This window comes from Gracilinanus agilis, chromosome 3, assembly GCF_016433145.1.
Source record: "Gracilinanus agilis isolate LMUSP501 chromosome 3, AgileGrace, whole genome shotgun sequence".
Classification (NCBI taxonomy): domain Eukaryota; kingdom Metazoa; phylum Chordata; class Mammalia; order Didelphimorphia; family Didelphidae; genus Gracilinanus; species Gracilinanus agilis.
The window spans coordinates 42,231,504-42,247,964 of record NC_058132.1 but is presented as its reverse complement, the minus strand read 5'-3'; the positions used below and the strand labels follow the sequence as shown (position 1 = coordinate 42,247,964).

Here is a 16,461-nt window from a genome sequence, read left to right as displayed (position 1 = left end):
GTGAGCTTACATTTTAATAAGGGGAAACAACATAGCTAGAGAAATGATGGCCAAGGAAGGACATTTGCTTCTGGAAGAGTTAAGAGGATGAGGACTTTGTCCTTGGGGCATTAGGGCTTGACACTTTTTGCCAACTTACTCTCAGTGCCCAAGCAAGACAGCTGACCACCTAATAGCAACTTTAGCACCATTAGGATCTCCATTTTACAGGTGAGGAAAATAAGGCATTCAGTGGCAATATGACTTGCCCAGGGTCACATAGGTAGTAAGTGATTAAAGTGAGATTTGAACTAGCCTAGTTACACAATATTATTCATAATCAAACTGAGAACCTTTTTTAGCAGAGAATTAATTCCCTCTGGTCTCTTTGTCACTGTCACTCACTAAAACAGGAGGCTCGGCTAACTCTACCCTCTCATCACCCCCAAACATGCTCCTCTCTTAGTTGGAGCAACCCCAGACTGGTTGACCCAACCCAGCTGCCCTGGAGCAAAATTGATAATGGAAGGAAAAGCAGGAATCTGGCAACAATCTTTGTATTATAGTATTATACTCTTACTATGTGCTATATTTTGACCCTGAGCAAGTCACTTCACCCTGTTAGCTTCAGTTTCCTCATCTGTCAAAGGAGCCAGGGAAGGGGAAGTCACTTCACCCTGTTAGCCTCAGTTTCCTCATCTGTCAAAGGAGCTAAAGAAGAGGAAGTCACTTCACCCTGTTAGCCTCAGTTTCCTCATCTGTCAAAGGAGCTGGAGAAGGAAATGGTCAACCACTCCAGCATCTTTGCCAAGAAAACCCCAGATGGAGTCAGGAAGAGTCAGACACAACTGAAAAATGACTAAACAACAATATGTATTATGTGCCATGGATATAAACTAAACCAAAAGTCAGCTCCTGCTCCAGAATATGGAAGTACATAGGGGACACAGCATCCAAATAACTGCAGTTCTTCAATATCTAAGCAGAGGAATCCTCAGAGCTCTAAGAGTCCAAAGCTGAGATAGTGTGGGATTATCCTGCCTGGGAACTTCAGAAAGAAAGGAGTGGAGGAGGGAGTCATTTATTCTAACCGACAAGGAAAATGGAGACTAAGGTGGGGTAGGAAAAGCAGAGGGTTGGTCCCAGAGAACTTGAAGTAGCCCTTTGTTTGCAGGGTGGAGCACTGGAAACTGTTGGAAAGAAGAGAACTAATAAACAGCCCAGAGCTATTCTGGCTCCGATTCCCAGAACTTTGTCTCCCTGTGCAGATAGTAGACTTAGGGCAAATCTTTTTTTTTTTTTTTTAATTTTTTTAAACCCTAATATCTTTGTGTGTGTGTGTGTGTGTGTGTGTGTGTGTGTGTGTGTGTGTGTGTGTGTGTATACCATTCTATATTAATTTTTTATTTGTTACAGGGCTAGGCAATGGGGGTTAAGTGACTTGCCCAGGGTCACACACCTAGGAAGTGTCTGAGGCCAGATTTGAACCTAGGACCTCCTGTCTCTAGGCCTTGCTCTCAATCCACTGAGCCATCCAGCTGCCCCCGACTTAGGGCAAATCTTGACTTTCCAACCCCTCCCCACCCTCCCCAAAAAAATGGAAGAAGGGAAGGAAGAAAGAGAATAGGTTTATCAACTTTTATTTCTGGAGAGACTGATCATTAACCAGGTGGTTGTGACATGGGCATTGTGCAGAGATGGCAGGGATCCTGTACCCCTTGACTCTGGCAGGCTGTGAGCAGGGGAATTCCCTTCCCCCTTCCTGTCCTTGAGACCCCCAAGGCAAGGACCATTGTCCTTGGAATTCCTTTGAGTTGGACAGTCTAGGCCCTGAGGGTCTAGTCTAGGACAGTCTAGGACCCTGCACCAACTGAGTGCCTGAGTGCAGGGAGTCACGTACACACTACAGGAAAGGATACAAAAGGGCGAGAACTGGGGGGGGGGAGCCTCCCATGGCTGCTCCACTCATGCTGTCTTGCTGGCCATTAATCCTATCTTACTAATAAATCTTTCTTTTTTACTTTTAAGCTAAGTTTGTAGTCCTCTCATTCTTGAGAATGGTTTCCTTCCTGAACCCAGGGGTTCACCCATTTGCTCCCCTATGACATTTTGGCGCCCAACATGGGGCTCGAACCCACGACCCTGAGATTAAGAGTCTCATGCTCTACCAACTGAGCTCCCTATGACAGTTGTTGAGTATCTAGAAAGGGAGCTGGTGAGTCCCTCCCAACTAATCTTATTTCCTTTGCTGACAGGTAAGTAGCCTGGGAAGGAGGCGGGCAGGCAAGGGGGAGAAGGCAAGCTAAGGATACAATCTAGCTAGCTAGATTTTAGTGGGACGAGGAGAGGTCAATGAGGAGAGGATATTTGGGCCATGCTCAGATTCATCCTTTTGAATGGGTTCCACAGAACCCTTGTAATATTCCTTGACTACTTGACACACTTTCAGTGTGAAAGAACTTTTGGAAACTGGTTTTGACTATGATGACTCAGAGTTACATTGTGAGGATGAAAAACCTTTCTAATTGGCTTCAGAGATGGAAGGACTGATAACTCCCAGAGGCAGAGCCAGAACCAAATGTGGGTACAGAAAGTTCTCTCTCTTGCCTGAATGAGGGTAAGATTCTCTTTCTTCCCAGATGACTTATTTAAACCCTTGTCAGTTCCAAGTATTCTAAGAATCAGTTCTAAGTAGTATAAGTATTGGTTGAAGGGCAGAAGAGCAGTAAGGGCTAGGAAATTGGAGTTGTGACTTGCCCAGGGTCATATAGCTAGGAAGTGTCTAAAGGTCACATTTGAATTCAGGACCTCCTTCCTGTCTCTAGACCTGGCCACCTAGCTGCCCCTTCTCTAGTGATTTTTTTTTAACCCTTAACTTCCAACTTGGAGTCAATACTGTGTATTGGCTCCAAGGCAGAAGAGTGGTAACGGGTAATGGGGGTCAAGTGACTTGTCCAGGGTCACATAGCTGGGAAGTGGCTGAGGCTAGATTTGAACCTAGGACCTCCCATCTCTGGGCCTGGCTCTCAATCCACTGAGCTATCCAGCTGCCCCCTTCTCTAAAGATTTTTGAGTGAAGACTTCCATAAAGGTTGGTTGAGACAGTGGCAGGCTGCCTTCTCTTCCACCTGCTGGCCATGTGTTTCAGCACAGGACACCTTTGTTTCTGATGTTTTGTTTTTCTTTCCTGATCTTAGAAGAACAAATATTCAAAACCATATAAGGTTCCACTAATAATCAGAGTCCTAAGGCAGGTAGTAGCAACATTTGAAATCTGATAAGGGGCTACCCCAGGAGCTAAGAAACCTGCTTGACTTGGATTAGAACTGGGTAGACCTGTAAACTGAGATATTAATTCCTGGAATGAGCTAAATCAGCTATGCAAAGTAGCAAGTCCCCTATCTCTGACACCATTTCCCTTAGCTGACAGTGAGAATTCCTCAAAGAGAGAAAGGGATGCTCAGGGCCAAGAGTAGCAAGATACCCCTTTGTCATTATTATTGTTCAGTCATTTCAGTTATGTTTGACTATTTGTGACCGCATCTGGGGTTTTCTTGGCAAAGACGCTGGAGTGGTTGTCATTTCATAGACAAGGAAACTGAGGCAGCAAACCACTTGTATCTGACTCTTTGTGACTCCATCTGGGGTTTTCTTGGCAAAGACACAGGAGAGGTTTGCCATTTCCTTCTCTAGTTCATTTTACAGATGAGGAAAATGAGGCAAACAGAGTGAAGTTTCTTGCCTAGGGTCACACAGCTATGTTTTGTCTTTTTTTTAAGAGGACCTATGACTTCATAGGTTGATGTCTTGACTTGTCCATGAATTTGATTTAAGTGAGGCAGAGTTGTACAAAGTCATCAGCCTCACTGTTTCTTCCAGAGACATGGAAGTCCAGTGGCAAGACAAAAGTTAAGCCATTCGCCAACAGCTTTGGATGTAATGGATGACTTTGGTATCTTTGATGTCTCATCAAGCTCTACACACTCCTGTTTCAGCCACCTTTGTGGTTGGAACAAATTATTCTCATCCACCCATTCTGGCAGAAGAAGTCTTCCTATGCTTGGAATAGATGTTCCCTTAAGTCACAACAGGTTGGAGACTTGTTGATTACTGTCAATCTGATTTAGCCCATCTGCTGAGATGGTTTTCTTGGGGTGTGACTGCTGCATGTGCTCCAGCTTCTTGGAGCCACAGATGATAGTTGGGTGACAGAGGGACACCAAAGGTGAATGAGCAGCCCTGAAAAGGTCATGATATGTAATTAGAATTTTGTACCCCAGGACTCCATTTCCCAGAATTCTATTTACATCTTCACTTTATGCCCTTATGTTTTGGAGATAAAGTTTCTGTAACCTCTCTCTCTCTCTCTCTCTCTCTCTCTCTCTCTCTCTCTCTCTCTCTCTCTCTCTCTCTCTTTCTCTCCCCTTCCACTATCGTGGTTGGGAAAACTTCTCCACTCAGGCTTTACTTTTGTCTTTTTTATTTCCTCTACTTCAGTGATTATTAATAAATCTTATAAAATATAATACTAGGAGTTAATGGATTTTCATTTTAATCTTACAGTGGCACGCCCTCCCATCAGAGATGCCACAGTGCACAGAACACTGATCCTCCCACCAGAGGTGCTGGTCCTCTCTGAACACACCTTACACCAGTGTCTGACTGTCTGAAGTATCTGAGACCAGATCTGAACTCAGGATGTTTTAAGCCTTCCTGACTCCAGACCTGGCATTTTATCCACTTCCACATCTAGCTCATTTTTAAAAGTAAGTTCCCATTCTTTCCAAGGACAACATGAATGGACGCAAGGAGAAGGTGAACTTTGGGTTTTGCTAGGATTATCTTACTGTGTGAATTAAATATCTGGGGAACCTCCGAATTGGTCCAATCCCAGAAGACTCACCACAATAAGTAACCATAGGAGTCACAGAGTCAAGAGCCTTAATCTGCCAGCATGGAAGACCAGATTCTTGACCATTTGAAGTGAGGAGATGTGTCATTTGGGGACTGAGGTGAAACCTTGGACCAGTTGAAGGATCCTGCCGGAGGTTTTAGACCAGTGATTCCCAAAGTGGGTGCCACTGCCCCCTGGTGGGTGCTGCAGTGATCTAGGAAAGTGGTGATGGCCACAGGTGCATTTATCTTTCCTATTAATTGCTATTAAGATTTAAAAAAATTAATTTCCAGGGGGCTAAGTAATATTTTTTTCTGGAAAGGGGGCAGTAGGCCAAAAAAGTTTGGGGACCACTGATTTAGACTGAACTTAAAAAGCCAACACAAGAAACTCATGGGCTCTCTCTCTGCCCTTCATTTGGGCTTATGGAAGAAGTCCTCTCTCAGCCATCCTGGTGGTGCTTATCTATGTGTAAGCTATCTCTGGCAAGCAGCATGATGGAACCATGTCAGGTTGGGAGTCTGTCTCTTGGGCTCCAGTTCCTTCCTGAGGTCAAGCCTGCTCCTTACCTGGCCTTAATCTGTCTGGCCCAACCATGTGGGTGGCTGGGCTCCCTGGCCTCCCATTTGTGAAATGGACCAGGATCCCTGGAGAATCAGAGACCTGATGGAGCAGAATTAACTCAGCTGGGGATTTACTTTAACTTTAAAAGCCTGGAAATCTTATTTCTCTCTTTCTTTTTACTAACGAATATTTTCGTATCTAGTATGAAGTCTCCAAGATTAATTTTTATTCATAGCATTACAATACCTATTTCTGTTATAGAGTTTCAGCAACTTCCCTTTTGTGAAAGCTAATTGATATCAACTGGTTGATTGATATTGGGGAGCACAATAGATGGGAGACGTTGAGTGATAGCACCACCCCAATTCATCAAGGTTAGTCCTATAACTCTAAGGAAAGAAGTAGTCAGCTGCCTGCCTGAGAGCCTATCCTGCTCTTCCATTGGTAACTAGGTGGCTCAGTAGATTGAGAGCCAGGCCTACAGATAAGAGATCCTAGGTTCAAATCTGGCCTCAGACATTACCTAGCTGTGTGACCCTGGGTAAGTCACTTAATCCCCATTGCCTAGCCCTTACTGCTCTTCTGCCTTGGAACCAACACACAGTATTGATTCTAAGATGGAAGGTATTATAGAACTAGAAAAAATATTAACAAAATTCATCTGGAAGAACAAAAGGTCAAGAATCTCAAGGGAACTAATGAAAAAAAATGTGAAGGATGGTAGCCTAGCAGTACCAGATATTAAACTGTACTACAAAGCAGTGATCATCTGTAACAATTAAACATCAAAATAATCTGGGACTGGCTAAGAAAGAGAAGGGTTGATCAATGGAATAGACTAAGGGTAAATGACCTCAGCAATCTAGTGTTTGATAAACCCAAAGCTCCTAGCTTTTGGGATAAGAACTCACTATTTGACAAAAACTGCTGGGAAAATTGGAAAACAGTATGGCAAAAATTAGGTTTAAATCATAATCTCACACCCTATACCAAAATAAGGTCAAAATAAAGAGCGATGTTATAAGTTAGTTAGAGGAACATAGAATAGTTTACATGTTGTATCTTTGGAGAAGGGAAGAACTTATGACCAAATGAGACAGAGAATATTACAAGTTGTAAAATGTCGATTATATTAAATTAAAAAGCTTTTATACAAACAAGACCAATGCAACCAAGATTAGAAGGGAAACAACAAACTGGAAAAAAATTTTATAAAAAACTTCTTTGATAAAGGTCTTAATTCTCAAGTATATAAAGAACTAAATTAAATTTATAAGAATCCAAGTCATTCTCCAACTGATAAATGGTCAAAGGATGTGAACAGGCAGTTTTCAGATGAAGAAATCAAAGCTATCAATAATCATATGAAAAAATGTCCTAAATCACTCTTGATTAGAGAAATGAAAATTAAAACAACTCTGAGGTACCACTTCACACCTATGAGATTGGCCAAAATGACAGTAAAGGAAAATAATAAATGTTGGAGGAGATATGGCAAAATTGGGACACTAATGCATTACTGTTGAATTTGTGAACTGATCCAACTATTCTGGAGTGCAATTTGGAATTATGTCCAAAGGGCTATAAAACAAGACATTCCTTTTAATCCAGTAAATACCATTATTAGGTCTGTATCCCAAAGAGATAAACAAAATGGGAAAGGATCTGTTTGTACAAAAATATTTATAGCTGAGCTTTTTGTGGTAGCAAAGAACTGGAAACTAAAGGGATGCCCCTCAGTTGGGGAATGGCTGAACAAATTGTGGTACATGATGGTGATGGAATACTATTGTGTTGTAAGGAATGATGAACAGGATGGTTTCAGAAAGAGCTGGAAAGACCTATGTGAACTGATGCAGAGCGAAATGAGCAGAACCAGAAGAACATTGTATACAGTAACTGAAACATTGTAGGATGATCGAATGTGATAGACTTTGCTACTAACAGCAACATGATGATTCAGGGCAATTCTGAGGGACTTATGAAAAAGAATGCTATCCACCTCCAGAGAAAGAAGTGTTACAGTAAGAATGTAGATGAAAACATGTGATTTATCACTTGCTTATTTGGGTATATGTTTTGGGGTTTTGGTTCTATAATATCATTCATTTACAAAAATGAATAATATAAAAATATGTTTTGTGCAATAATACATGTATAATCCAGATTGAATTGCTCGTCAGCTCTGAGAGAAGGGAGGGAAGAAAAGAGAGAGACAATTTGGATCCTATAACTTTGGAAAACTCATGTAGAAATTTGTTATTAAATTTTTAAATAATGTTTTAAAAGATAGAAGAGTTTTTATTAATAAAGAAATAAAATAAAGTTGGAAGAGTGAGGGTAGGTAGGTACAATAAAACATTTGATCAAATATTTTATGGAATTCTTGTGGAGAGGATGGAGGAATGTGGATTAGACAATGATGCAATTAGTTGTGTTCAGAGCTAGTTGAATGACCTGACTTAAGGCTTATCATTCATAGTTCAGCAGTCAACATGGCAAGAGGTTTCTGGAAGAGCATCCCAGGGATACTCCAATGCTTTGTAAATGAATCGTTTTACATTTTACATTTTTATTTTATTTAACATTTTGATCAGTGATTTGGGTAAATATAAGGATATTCGGCTCCTCGATTTTGCAGACCATACAAAGCTGAGAGATGTAGGGAACATCCTGGACCACAGACTCAGATACCAAAAAAGATCTTGACTGGTGAGAATTTAGTGGGTTGAATTTAGAGACAAGGATAATGACCAGACCTGTGATTTCATTGGTAAGTGGAGCTCTAAGTACAGAAACTGTCTATTCCCAGGGCAGCTGGGTGGCACAGTGGATAGAGACCCCTCCAGGGTCCCCCTGTTCAAAAAGAGTCACCAGCTCCTGGGGAGAAGGAGAAGCTGCATGGATGTTTCTGTGGGTGGAGAGTTAGATCACGATGAGTCACTGGAAGGCAGAGTCATAGCGGTAAGCAAAGGGGAAGAGCAAACACTGACCTTGCTAGAGTCTCATCCAGGGCAATACTATGAGTCACAAGGAATGTACAGTCTTTAACAGGGGCCGAGGGATGGGGGTTTCATTATTGGGAGGAGGGAAGGGACTCTCCCAATTCCTCAATTCTAACCATTTTATCTTATATGTAGCTTTTTGTTCAGTCATTTCAATCACGTTCAATTCTTCATGACCCCATTTGAATTGGTTTACCCATTTCTTTCTCCAGTTCATTTTACAGATGAGGAAACTGAGGTAAACAGGGTTAAGTGACTTGCTTAGGGTTACACAACTATGAAGTATCTGAGGCCAGTTTTGAACTCAGGTCTTCTTGACTCCCAGCCTGGTGCTCTATCCCCTAGACCACCTCACTGACCATATATAGCTTGTTTTGGATATATTTGTTTGCATGTTGCCTCCTCTATTAGATTGTAAGCTCCTTGAAGGGCAAGCTCTATTTTTCCTTTTCTTGTACTCTCAGTGCTTAGCACAGTGTGTGGCACATAGCAAGCACTTTATACAGATTGGTTGATTAATTAGGTGTGTTTTTATTGTGCCATTTAACCAATTTTGTTATATAATAATATAAATGATAATAATAAAAAATATAAGATATTTTTGTATTTATATATACTTATATGTAAGTATATATAAATACATGAAAATAAATAAATATATATAGATAAAATAATAATAATTAATATTTATATGGCACTTACTATGTAAAGGCACTGTGCTCAGGATTTTATCATTATTGACTCACTTGATCCTAACAACAACCATGGAAGGTAGGGCTGACTTTTTCCAGATGTTATAAGGAGTTTTCTTAATTTCACTCTGACTCATTAAAAGCAGAATTTCTATGATCTCCGGACTTTTATCAAACTCCCACCAATATTTTTAACCCACAACACAGATGCTTCCTGGGTAGAAGCGAATGAGCCCAGTACTGAAGTTCTCAGGTCCTCCCTGGACCAGAACAAATAAATAAGTCAGTGAGAAGTCCCCAAAGTGACTTGTGTCTCTTTGAGTCAAGAGGGAATCTCTGCCATGAGAGCCACTCAGTAAATAAGACAGCAAAATCCCTGATCAAAAAGAGTAGGGCGCTTTGGGGACATCCGTCAGTAATCGACCGATCAGTAAACATTTATTAAGTGCCTAGGACATGCCAGGCATTGTGGGATACTAAAATAGGCAAAAGATAGTCCCTCCCTTCCAGTAGTTTACAATCTAATGGGAGAGACCACATGCAAACAAATATATACAAAGCAAGTTAAAGAGAACCCTGAGATAGGTACGACTATTACCAGGCACAGATAATCAGCTGGTCTTGGCTGCAGAAAATTATTGTTCATCCTTCTTTTTTGTTTTCATTTTTTTAAAGCCTCATCTTTGTTTTATATTTTTATTTGTTTTTTTAAACCCTTAGCTTTGTTCTTTATTTTTGTTTTTTAACCCTTTGTTGTTTTTTTAAACCTTTATCTTTGTTTTTTTTTATTTTTGCTTTATTTTTATTTTTGTTTGTTTTAAATCCTTAGCTTTGTTCTTTATTTTTGTTTTTTACCCTTATTTTTGTTGTTTTTTAAACCTTTATTTTTGTTTGTTTTAAACCCTTATCTTTCTTTTCTATTTTTGTTTTTGTTTTTTAAACCTTTATTTTTGGTCTTAAAATCTATATTAAGTAGGAGTTTTAAGGCAGAGGAGAGATAATGGCTAGGCAATTGGGGTTAAGTGAAGTGTCTGAGGCCAGATTGAACCCAGGACCACCTGATTCCAGGCTTGGTTCTTATCCTTCATTTTGAAGAGGACCAATGACATCAAGGGTTACATCTTAATTTTTGTGTGAATTGGATTTGAGTGAGGCAGAGTTTCACATCCTCAGCCTCACTCTTGCTTCCAGTCATTGAAGTCCAGCAGCAAGGCAAAATTGAGGGTGACTGAGGATGGCTTGGGATGCAGCGGATGACCTTGGTATTTTCTACCGCCTGACCAAGCTCTAAGCCCTCCTCAGTGCCTGCTTCCACCACCTTCATGGCCTTTGAAACAAATTATTTCCATCCACCCATTCCACTGGGAAATCTTCACATGCTTGGAGTAGACACTCCACTCTGTAGAAAGTGGATCCAAGAACCACGTAGAAAATAAAAATGGCACAAACTTCTTCAAACTGAAGACAATGATGAACACACCGACTTAGAACAAAATTTCTTGAACAAAAATGCCCTGACCTGCCTAAATGACTGTGGCTATTCATCGTCATTGGATGAGTCAGTTAGATGGTCAACAGGCATTGATTAAGCCCCTTCTCTATGCCTGGCCAAGCTAACCTTAAGGATATTGTATTGACATCACGGTTGATCCACATTTATCCAATCTCCACAGAAGACAATTTTCAAGGATGTAGGAATGGGATTCCCCAAAGCCATCATCCTAGAATAAAACAGATACGAGAAAGATGGAGACAGAGAGAAGAAGACTCTACTGAGAATCAAAGCAAGGAGTGAAAGCACCTCTAGAGCTTTTGACTATCCCGGGGTATCATCTCATCACATGAAGAAAGAGACTTGAAGAGTAGTTGCGTATTCGCCTTCTTCTTCATTGCTCTAAAGGGAATGGTTGGCTATCAATCAACCAAGAGCAATTATGAAGCACCAGGCACAGGCAAGCATTGGTTAGGACTAGAGCATAGAACACTCGTGATGGAAAACCAAAAGAATGGAGCAGCCTTTGTCTTCAAGGAGTTTACATTCTTTCCAGGGGGATGAAAGTGCCTCAATAAAATGACTAAATAACACATACTTCTATGAAGGACAACTAGGTGGAACAATGGATAGAGCTCAGGAAGACAAGTCTTCCTGAGTTTAAACCTGGTCTCAGATACTTCCAAGCTGTGTGATCCTGATCAAGTCACTTCACCTTGTTTGCCTCAATTTCTCTTCTGTAAAATGGACTGAAGAAGGAAACGGCAAAACAGCCCAACATCTCTGCCAGAAAATCCCAGATGGCATCACAAAGATGTCACCACAGACACAACTGAAATGACTTAACTACACCCACTCACATCTAATGTATATATCTCTATGCCTATAAAGCACTCTATAAACATGAGCTATTATCATCATCATCAATAATAATAATAAATACTAAATATTATTTATTATTATAACATAATATATTCATACTTATAATAAATAAAATAATAAGCAACAATAATACAACAAATAAATAATAAATGGTAATAAATAATAAATAACAATAAATTAATGAATGAACAAACACATGAATAAATAAACAAATAAATAAATAAACAAGCAAACAAACAAATCAATCAATAAATGGATGAGTGAATGAATGAATGAATGTCCTTTATCATCTAGGGCAGTGGTTCCCAAACTTTTTTGGCCTACCGCCCCCTTTCCAGAAAAAAAATATTACTTAGCCCCCTGGAAATTAATTTTTTTTTAACCCTTGTACTTCGGTGTATTGTCTCATAGGTGGAAGATTGGTAAGGGTGGGCAATGGGGGTCAAGTGACTTGCCCAGGGTCACACAGCTGGAAAGTGGCTGAGGCTGGGTTTGAACCTAGGACCTCCTGTCTCTAGGCCTGAATCTCACTCCACTGAGCTACCCAGCTGCCCCCTGGAAATTAATTTTTAAAAATTTTAATAGCAATTAATAGGAAAGATAAATGCACCTGTGGCCATCACTGCTTCCCTGGATAGCTGCAGCCCCCACCAGGGGGCAGTAGTGCCCACTTTGGGAATCACTGATCTAGGGCATGCCTTTGCTGGGCATCTGTGTTCTTGTCTATGGGACAATTGGGAGACTTAGATGGAGCAGTTAGAGCATTGAACCTGAAGTCAGGAAGATCTGAGTTCAAATCCTACTCCAGAAACTTTCTAGCTGTGTAACTCTGGGCAAGTTGCTTAACCACATGCAAAATATAGGAAGAGAATCTAGATCTATGATTTCATTACCATAGATAATTTCCAGATGAGGAAACTCTCCCTGCCAATTCATGCTGGCAAATTAAAAAATAAAATAAAAAAAAATGAATAATATGGAAGTAGGATTTCAAATTGTGAAATTTGATATGTGAATAATATGTGAAATAGAATTTGAAAATGTGAAATTGCTTACCAACTCCAGGAGTGAGGAGGGAGACAACATGAATCATGGAACCATGGGAAAATTTTTAAAAATAAAATAAAATAAATTCATGCTGGCACTTTCTCTGCCATTTAATATTGTAGAGTTTCCTTGGGCACTTAGAGGTTTAATGACTAGTCCAGGGTCACTTCGCTAGTATGTATCAGAGGCAGTACTTGAACTCATATCTTACTGCCTCCAAGGCTAGTTTCTATCTGTTAGACAGCTAGGTGACTTCATAGTGCACAAAGCGCTGTACCTGGACTCAGGAAGAATTCAACTCAAATCCAGCCTCAGACATTTCCTAGCTGTGTGACCCTGGGCAAGTCACTTCACCTCTGTCCACCTCAGTTTATTCTCTTATAAAATGGGAATAATAATAGCATCTATCTCCCAAGGTGGTTATGGGAATTAAATAGGATAATATTTGTAAATCACTTAGCACAGTGCCCGGCACACAGTAAGCACTATGCAAATACTAGCTATTATTATGAGGCTAAATAGACACAAAATAAATGCATCATAATTTTAGGGGGGAAAGTCCCTGAAGATGGGGGAAGTGACAAAAGATTCCAGTAGAAGATGGCACGTGGGGATCGAAAGTACCACACCAATGCAACTATCAACAATTTGGAAATAGGTCTTGATCAATGACACATGTTAAAACCAGTGGAAATGCGCATCGGCTATGGGTGGGGGGAGAGCGGGGGGCGAAGGGGAAAGTAAGAACATAAATCATGTAACCATGTTAACTTTTCTAAAATATAAATATTAATAAATGTCCAATTATAAAAAAAAAAGAAGAAGATGGCACGTGGGGAAGATGTAAACTCTAAGCACGGGAGGTAGCCCGTGCCAAGGGACGGAGAAAGAAAAGGGAACGTCATGGGTGAAGATGGCTTCAACATTGGTCCAGGGGGACATCAACCGAGAAAGTGGTCCCCAAGCCCATGTTCATCAGCCCACATGCTCCTCTCGCTTAATGAGAAAACAGACCAAGGGCACAAGATTCCCAAGATGCAATGCAGATTTCATTTACATTTCTGGGAAAAGGTGACATTGTCTTTGATAGCTGGTGAAAGGAGAAGAGACTATTCTATGGGCTAAGCCTCCAGGACCAATTTAATTAGGGCATGTAGTAAAGCTGGCTGTGCTGCTTCTTCAGAGGAGAAGATCCATGAGTCACTCAGATAGAAAGCCAGAGCTGTGGGGAGGGGAGGGGGGGAAAGACTGCCCTTTCCAAAGGGCAATGGGCAGGTGGGGGGGGCGGGAAACGGTTTTATTAAGTATTCACGTGTTCTACAACTTCTTTTCTTTTCTCGATGGTCCAAAGAGAAAGAGAAATGTATGACTTAGAGGAAGTGGGGCTAAGTGACTTAAGGATAATAATGATATTCATAATAATAAGCATTTGTGAAGGCTTTCAAGACTTGCAAAGCACAATGTTTTCTTACTATTCTTATTATTTATGTTATATATATTATATATAATATATTTAAGTATATTATATATGCATTATAGAATATATACACTAAATATAATAATTATATATTATATACATTATATATACAATTATATATACAAATATGTTATATGGTATATATAATATATGCACCTATATTTTTTATACACACATATATAAATAAACATGTATTTATATCTATCTCTATATAAAAATTGTATTTGATCCTCACAAAACCTCTGGGAGATAGGTGCTCTTATGACTCCCTTTTTATAGGTTTTAAAGAAAACTGAGGCTGAGAAAAGCTAGGTGATTTGCCTAGGGTCCCATAGCTAATAAATGTCTATGATGGAATTTGAACTCAGGGCTTCCTGAGTTTAAGTAATATGTGCGAACATAGTACTTATATCTGTTGTGGTTTTTTTTTTAACCCTTAATTTTTATCTTAGAATCAATACTGTATATTGGTTCCAAGGTGGAAGAGCTGTAAGGGTTAGGCAATGGGAGTTACGTGACTTGCCCAGGGTCACACAACGGAGGAAGTGTCTGAGGTCAGATTTGAACCCAGGATTTTCCCCTCTCTAGTCTTGGCTCTCATTCCATTGAACTGCCTAACTGCCTCCTGTATCCAGCTTTTGATCTAATCACTTTGGATTAGGAAAAAGCCATTCTTGCTCAGAGGAGAAGACTCTTGTCCTTTGGACAGGACAAAAGACTCATTCTGATCACTAAGGCTATATGAATTCAGCTACATGAGTCAGATCACTTAAAAAAAATCGGTCCTCTTATCAATCAAACCCAATAAAAGTCAGGCAGCTCCTCTTAAAACAGACACTATATATTTTGACCTGAAGAAAAATGGTTCCTGCTTATAGGAGGGAGAAGGTTGTCAGCAAGGCAATCCAGTGGATAAAATATAGGAGTTGGAATCAAGAAGACCCAAGCTTGAATTCTGCCTATGTGACCCTGATCAAATTATTTAATCTCTCTGGGTCTCAATTTTCCTATCTGTGAAATGGGAATAATAATCGCACCTACCTCACAAGAATATTGTAATGATCACATGCGCTAACATATGGAAAGTGCTCTACAAACCCTTTAAGTATGACATAAATATTAATTTATCAGCATTAATAATAACAATATTATCATCATCAATAATATTAATAATAAGAATAAATGCCAAGTTGTTCTTTATCATCTGGGGCATCCCTTTGCTGGGCATCTCTGGCAGCTAGGAGAGTTAGGTGGGTCAATGTGAAGTCAGGAGGTTGTTGTTGATTCGTTTTAGTCATGTCTGACTCATTTGTGACCCCATTTGGAGTTTTCTTGGCAAAGATACTAGAGTAGTTTGCCATTTCCTTCTCCAGAGGATTTTACAGATGAGGAAACTGAGGCAAGCAGGGTGCCATGCCTTATCTTGAGCCACCTAGCTGCCCATGCAAGATATTTACAGTGATCTCAAATGCCACTCTACAAGGGGCATTTTCTGATCGCCCTCATGCCAAATGCCTTCCTTCTGGGATTATCTCCTTTCAAAAGTGAGCTCTGGAGGGCAGGGACTATATACGTTTAGGTTTCTTTGTGTCTCAAGCTCTTAATGCAGTGTTTGGCACACCGTAAGCACTTAATATATGCTGATTATATTATTGTTATATTATCATTATTATTGTTGAAAATGATGACCAATCACCATCTTCCTATTTTTCCTAATGACAGGAAGATGGTGATTGGTCATCATTTTCAGTGGGAATTCAGGATCTGAGCAGGAGAGAAACAAATGAGTTCCCTGATGCCAAGAAAGTTTGTCACCCACTTGACGCTACCGTTTGCCCTAACTGGTCTCGGGTTTTGTCCCCAGATTATATTCTATATATTCTATTCAGACTCCATGATCAGTGTTATATCTACACCACTAAATTATATATCTACATCATAATTTTCCTACCACCGAGCCCCCAGATACAGGGCTTGAAAACTCATCGGTTCATCTTGTGAAAGGAAAAACCCAACCCCAATGGCTGCCATGATGTGCGTCAATCTCCGGGGGATTCATTCATCAGCCGACTCACTGCCACAGTCACTTCGACCAACCAGCCATCTGACCTGTCCTTTGGGTCCTGAATGATCTCCGGAAGTTACTTTTTTCCATGCCAGATTTATAAATTTCCCCGTTATTCTCCTTTGATATACTATCCACTCTGTCCACTAGGCAATCCGATGGCAAATTTATTATCAGTCTGTTCTGCTGTCTTGGAGAATGACATCAATGCAAAGTGGCTATTTGGGCATCGTGGCCAATAATGCCATTTTTGGGGGCTGGGGGGGAGGCGGGATGACATTGACGAGGTTATGGGACCAAATATAAAAGGGGGATGTCGGGAGGGAAAGAAAATTCGAGTTCAGATTCCTCTCCTACAGCAGCC

At 40.3% G+C, this 16,461-nt stretch overlaps 1 non-coding gene across 1 annotated transcript; it reads right to left on the bottom strand.

Moving 5' to 3' along the window:
• Positions 1-2,092: 2,092 nt before the first annotated feature.
• TRNAK-CUU lies at positions 2,093-2,166 on the bottom strand. The gene has a single exon. It is a non-coding gene; the product is annotated as a tRNA-Lys (tRNA).
• Positions 2,167-16,461: the final 14,295 nt, after the last annotated feature.